The sequence below is a fragment of the Ursus maritimus genome, unplaced genomic scaffold (assembly GCF_017311325.1).
Source record: "Ursus maritimus isolate PB19 unplaced genomic scaffold, ASM1731132v1 scaffold_20, whole genome shotgun sequence".
In the NCBI taxonomy this organism is placed as follows: domain Eukaryota; kingdom Metazoa; phylum Chordata; class Mammalia; order Carnivora; family Ursidae; genus Ursus; species Ursus maritimus.
The window spans coordinates 52,087,564-52,094,707 of NW_024424453.1; positions in this window are offsets into that span (position 1 = coordinate 52,087,564).

Here is a 7,144-nt window from a genome sequence, read left to right on the forward strand (position 1 = left end):
GTAAAGAAATGTCTAGAAAGTCATTTATTCATTTAACAATGCTGAGCCCTTGGTTGCAGACATAAGACTCAGTAAGACTTAGTTTCTGCCTTAGGACTTTAGTCTACTAGGGAAAGCAGAAAAACCTAGTACTGGGTGTGAAGCATAAAGGCTATGTGGGAGATATATGTCGAGAGGAGTAGATCGTAACACAGGGTGTTAAACCCTTGGGAACTTTCATGGAAATGATGCCTGAGAGGAGGTGGGATGGGAGATCATGGAGGCTTTTGAACCCTCCCAGCACGTGGTCTGATGGATTTGCGGTCCGTCTTGCCAATGACCGTGAGGAGGCTGAGCTGGAGCTGGGTGAGCTGGGGTGACAGGAGGATCACAAGGCAGATACTGGAGTAACCAGGGCGACCGGGAAGATGTCTCTGGAGGGTGTGTGCAAACTGGACTCTGAGACAGCTGTTCTGGGGCCTGTTTGCCTCTTAGAGATGATGAAGCTGAGGGAGAGGTGGGGAACTGTTGCCTTGTCTTCAGCCTGTTGTTTCCTAGTTGTGGCACTTCCGGGGGTCGTGTTTGGATGCACAAGTTGATTTTTGGCCCAGCTTGGAATGGCCCATAGGATTCATTTGGGGCATGGATGTGTGCCACCTAGAATGAATGTTGGAGGAAGGGTTCTGAGGCCTTGTCAGGCCCTGAGAGAAGAAATACCATGACTGGAGATGTCTGCGGTGGGGTGGGGACAGGGCACCCCTGATATACACCTTTGTCTAATATGAACCTGCAGAGAGGGGTGAAATGGGCAAGCCGCTCTCATTTCCTCCCTTTCTAGTGAATGCAAATAAAAACTCAAATTGTTCAGGTAAAAGGAGGAAAGTTCTAGAAGGCTGCTGATGTCTTTAGTAACTAGGGAAGGGGTAGGGAAGCAGCTGGGCCTCAGAGGCAGGGGGATGTGGAGGGATCCCCTCTTTCTGCTCTCTCTGGGTGTGAGTATTGTATTCTCTCAGTCCAGAGTGGCTTCTTCTCAGGGTTGGGGGAAGGCTGTGCCCCTCTGGAGCCTCCTACATCACCTCTACCAGAGGAGGCTCTTCCCAAAGTTCTGATTCAAAAGTCCCAGGGAAGGGCTCTGTCAGGGAACTCTGGCCTGCAGGTCTGGCACAAAGAGCACGTGGGAGGCCCTGGGGCCTGCCTCTGTGCGCCTCAGACCTCCCCTCAGAAGGCCTCTTCGGTGAGGCGAGCATCCATCCCAGAGCTCACCCTGGTGACTGTCCAGCTGACAAGGGTTTATCCTGTAAGGAGGAGGTGGACCCTTCTTTTCAAAGAAACAATCACAATAGAGAAAGCTTGGGGCCATTTTCAGATGCCACAGTGCTGACCCCCCTCCCACTCTTTATTCAAGGAAGGCCTGGAAGCTCAGGTTTTCTCATTTGTAGTCGTTTAACAGACTGTTAATTTCAGGGAAGCCCTGTGGAAACAGGCCAATACTAGGGCTGTGTTTTTTACCAAATATTTTCTCTTTGCTGGGTAAACAAAGCAAAGGTTCTGTAAATGTTGCAGGGATTACACTCAAATAACCTATAGAGGTCGTCACTGCCAGTCCCGTTAGCCTGAACCTTCACAGACCAGGGGCAAGACCTGGCTTCCGGTCCTGGCTTTCCTGCCCACCCACAGTGCTCTAGACCAGTGCGCCGGGGGTGGGGGAGGCTGGGAGTTTCAGCTCTGGTGCTCACTACGGTGTGACCATGGTCAGGCCCCCAAATCTTTGAGCCGTGGCTTCCCTGGTCCCGAAATGGTTATCTCACTTTATTAAGTCCTTTCTGTGTATATGATTCTGTGAGCATATTCAGAGAAGGTGTCGTTTCCTAGGGCTGCAATAACCAATTACCACAACCTGGGTGACTTACCTCAACAGAAGTTCATTCTATCATAGTTTGGGAATGTTCTCCCCATTCTCAGATCTACTCCCCAAAGATCACCACTCTTGTTCGTTTCTTAAGGCCTTCCAGAAATTCTCCCGGCAGGTCCGGTGTACACACACACACACACACACACACACACACACACACACACACACACGTATCCTTAAGCTCTTCAAGTACCTCTACAAATTGGTCTCCAGCTTGCTTTATTCACCTTCACTGGGCATCTTGACACGGCTTCCTCTTAGATCACCTTCACGGTTTTAACAGCTATTTCGTGTTCTGCACTCAGCCGTACCTTTGTTTGTATAAAGGTCTCCACTTACTGGACTTTCGGATTTGTATCATACTTTGGCTTTCTCAAAGGACGAGGCAGTTAATATCCTCATGTACTTGAAAGAAATATGTTTGTAGAATACTTACCCGTTTAGTTAACTAGCTGTGAGGAAGTCTGTGCATTTTTTCCCGTAGACAGACGCCCCACCACTTTACCCGGCCATCAGCTCTGTGTGAGTGACTCTCCACCCATCATCTCGCTGACTCGGGGTGTTTTGGGGGCTTTTTGATGTACAGGAGTTTTTAATTTTTAATGAATTCTCTTGTATGGTTTCTGCTTTTGCTATCATTAGAATGGCCTTTTGAGGGTGAAGATTACATACAATGTTTTTCATTGCATTAAAACTTTTGAATTTATCTAATTCAGGAATCCAAAACTATAAAAGATTTCCATGGAAAGGAGAGAGTAGGTCTCACTCCTCTGCCCTCCACCCCATCCTCCAGTAAAGGTAAATAATTTTATTTTTGGTGGATCCTTCCAGAACTTCTTTATGCACATGTAGGCAAGGGCGAGTATAATTTATTCAACTCTTTCTTCGTTTTTTTTTTAACTTGTACAAAAGGTAATGTGGTATCACACTATTCCGCATTTGCTTTTTTCAGATATATTTTGGAGATTATCCCAGATCAGTACATAGAAAGCATTTTCATTCTTTTTCTTTCTTGCTTGCTTTTGTAAGATTTTGTTGTGGGGGCTGCACTATAATTTATTAAACCAGTCTCCTGTTAATGGGCATTAATGCTGGTCCTAGTCTTTTATAATTACAATTTGACAAGTGAATAATCTTGTAGATTTTCCATTTCCGGCGTGTGCAATCCGTCTGTAAGATTGGTTTCCAAAAATGGAATTGCTGGACCAAAGGCTCTATGTATGTGTCACTTGGTTCGGTATTCCCAAATTTCCTCCTAGAGCCATTGCACATGATCTAAAATTTGTACCTCTATTTTCTCATACTGCTTTTATGGTTTCTTTCTCTCAATGGCTTTTTTAAAAAATGAGATCTTTGCATGTAATAGAAGGCACAGATTTTAAGCATACTGTTCAATGAGCTTTAATATAGAACATTTCCATTCCCCCCAAAAGTGCAATCATTCCCCTTTCCAGTCAATAGCCCTCCCTCCCTAGGCAACCACTGCTCTGATCTCTGAGATTTGTCAGTTCTAGAACTTCATCCAAGTGGAACCACACAGTAGACACTCTTTGGAGTCTGGCTTCTTTTGCTCATCATACTAGTGTTTAGGTTCTGATGTTGCTGTGCACTTTATTACACAATTTGTATTGCTTTTCTCTTGTTGCCATAACAAGTGACCACAGACTCAGTGGCTACAGAAATGAATTGTGTCACTGTCGGGAGGTCAGAAGTCTGGGTTAACTTGGCAGGTTTCACAAAGCTGAAGTCAAGGTGTCAGCTGGCTGGGCTCTTACGGAGTGGGTCTGCGAAGAAGTGCCTTCTAGCCTCCTTCACATTGCTGGCAGGATCCAGCTCCTCGCAGCTGTAGCTGTGAGGGCCTTGGGCCCTTACTATCAGCCAGGGGCTTCTCTCGGGTTCCAGGGCCACCTGCCTTCCTCTTGACATTGCTTCCTCTCCATCATCAAGGCAGTCAGTGCCGAGTCTGGGTTTTCTCTAGTGTCACATTTTCTACTACATCTCTCCTGCCTTCTTCCGGAATCTACTTGACTCAGCCAGAGAAGGTTTTCTTTTTTTAAGTGTTCATATGATCAGACTGTGCTCCCCCAGGGAATCCAGGTTGATATCCTTGTCTACAGGTCTATAATCTTAATTACATTGACAGAGTCCTTTTTGTATTCACAGATTCTAGGGTTTGGGGCATGGACATTTTTGGCAGTGGTGTGTGTATCTACTGTTCGACCTACCACATGGTACCAGTTAGAAATTTAACTTCTTTTTCAGATATACAGCCCGTTGTACCTTATCACATGTGGAATTCTTTCATACTATATATTTGTTTCTGGATATTCTGTTTTGTTCCACTGGTCTGCCTACTCTCACATTAGTATCATCTTTTAAAGATTAGATAAGTTTTATAGAAATATTTTATTTATTTTTAAAATATTTTTGTTTATTTATGAGAGAGAGAGTGAGAGTGAGAGAGCACAAGCAGGCAGAGTAGCAGGCAGAGGGAGGGAGAGAGTCAAGTGTCTCTGCTGAGCAGGGAGCCTGATGCGCGGCTCGATCCCAGGACCCTGGGATCATGACCCAAGCTGAAAGCAGATGCTTAACTGACTGAGCCACCCAGGTGCCCCTATAAAAACATTTTAAAGTGGTAGAGAAAATTTTCTCTAGATCTTTGTTTTTTCCCTATATTTCTACTTGGTCCATCCCTGATAGTCACGGGCATCCATCCTCAGGCTTTTGTGTATTTCCTTAAATTGTGTACTTCACAGAGCATATACTTTACCCCATTTGATTCATTATCATCAGAATGGCTCTCCTCAGGGGCTAAGCTGTGTGTGCGTAGAAGAGAATTCAACATTACCTGTATTTATGTTTGAAACCAGAGATTCTATTTCTGTAATGCAAGGTAAGGTTTGACTAAAGCTTTGGTGTTGACTTTTCCTGCGATTTCCTCCCGTGGGGTCTGTCTGCCTCCTGACTGTGTCTTACAGTGGCCCATTTCTCTACATCTTGCCTGCAGCCAGCATGATGCAGTTAGTTCTTATTAATCCCCCGCTCAAAACCCTCTGGAGCTGTACTGTCCAGCATGGCAGCCACTGGTCACCTGTGGCTCTATACATTAAAGTTAGTGAAAATTACATAAAATAAACAATTCAGTTCTTCAGTTGGACCAGCTGTATTTCAAAGGTGTAATAGCCACATGTGGCTAGTGGCTACTGTGTTGGATAGTATAGAACAGAACATCCCCATCATCACAGAAAGTGTAATGGACAGTGCTGCTTTCCTGATTGCATTTAAGATGAATTCTAGGACCCTCGGATAGCCTTCACGATCCCAGGTTGTCCATCTCTTGGCAGTGAGGCAGCCATTGCCTCCTCCCCAGCCTTACTTCTGTCCCCTACCGCGTGGCTCTTCTTGAACTGTGCAGCTCAGAGCCTTTTCATACACCATCCCCCTTGCCCTACTCTTCACTGGACCAACTACTCATTCTTTGGATCTTGGGTTAAATGTCACTTTCTAGAGAGACCTGCCTTGCATCCCACATTCTAAAGTTATACTCTCCTTTCACATGCTTTCTTATACCCTCTACTGTTTCTGCTTCAGAAGACAAATCCATCAGCTATAATATTTGTGTGATTATTTGTTTAATGTCCATCTCCCTCACAGACAATACATTTCTTGAAGGTGGGATAGTGGTGGTCCTTTTGCCATCAAACGCTCGATACCGAGCACAGGGTAAATTCCGTGTCTCTATTAAAGTTGGAGTATTCTGAAAGTCACAGATCCTCTTGAGAGGCACAAATATGTGGGGTGAGTAAGTGAAAATTTCGTCAAAATGGGCATAGATTTAAAAACAATCAAGAGACCCTACATATTAGGGAGATATTTATGGTGTTTACTTTTTTGCTGGGAGTGTGGCCTTTAGGATATAAATTTTACAAGGGTGGTTTGGAGCTGGACTAGTCAACTGGTTTTCAAATCACCATCTTGACTTTGGTGTACATGTAGTTGGAGGCAAATGAGGCTATGAATTAAGGTGGAATAATTTAAAGTTGGTGGATAGAGGGGATTGGCTGGATTGGGACAGCCCCAGGTTTATGGCAGGCCACTGAGCTGCACTTTGGTGGGTTGGGGCAGGCTGGTGAGACAGCTGATGGTGGGGGGGCAACACAGTGGTCTGCGCTTTCTTGTCCTATTTAGAACACCCAGGTAGGAAAAGCCTGGGCCCAGCCCTTCATACTTTTCCACAGGCCTTTTGAAAAAATGTGAGTTTCTTACGAAGATCTCTACTCTTCTTCTGCATTTACACCCCTTCCCTCAGGAAAAAAGAAAGAAAGGCAAAGAAAACAAAACGAAGACCCCAGAATGAGTTCTGACTTTGAATTTCTTCTTTCTTTCTTTCTTCCTTCCTTCCTTTTCCTTCCGTCCTTCCTTCCTTCCTTCACTCCTTCCTTCCTTCCTCCCTCTCTCTCTTTCTCTCTCTCTCTTCCTCCCTCCCTCCCTCCCCTCCCTCCCCTCTTCCTTCCTTCCTTCCTTCCTTCCTTCCTTCCTTCCTTCCTCCCTCCCTCTCCCCCCCTCTTTCTTTCTCTCTCTCTTTCTTTCTTTCGTTTGTTCTTCCATCTCCATGCCCAGCATGGAACCTGAACTCACAACCCTGAGATCAAGACCTGAGCTGAAGAGTCAGATGCTTAACTGACTGAGCCTCCCAGGTGCCTTCTGACTTTGGATTTTTATCCCGGACCATCTGTGGCTGCCTTCTCTCCTGTGGGGAGTAGGAAGGAGTCAGGTTTAAGAACTGTTCTCCCTGGCCTCAGTTTGGAACTATCTCTATTCCCAGCATTCCAGAGTTCATCTTAGATCATTGATGGCTTTTGGACTCTTTTGAAAGGGTTTTAATATAAAATGGGGGGAAAAAACCCAAAAAAACAAGAAAAGTAAATTTTCTATCAAGATTTCGAGTAGCACTCAGATAATGTATGAAGGTGAAGACTCCCTTGCCCATTTTAGTGGCCTCAAACCCCCCCCCCATTTGCAGGTTTAGCTCTATTCCTGTAAGTCAGTTATAGAATTTCATGTGTTTATACACAACAAGTAATAAAAGCCACAACAACCTGGATATGCTCTATTTCAGATTTGCTTGTTTCAAAATCTGAGTGCATTTGTATTTTTCCTGTTTCTAACATCCTTGCATGTGACTAGGCAGCCATGATACCTCCCTACAACCGGACCCTGAATTCTGATAGGGACTGAAAGCCAGCACCACCG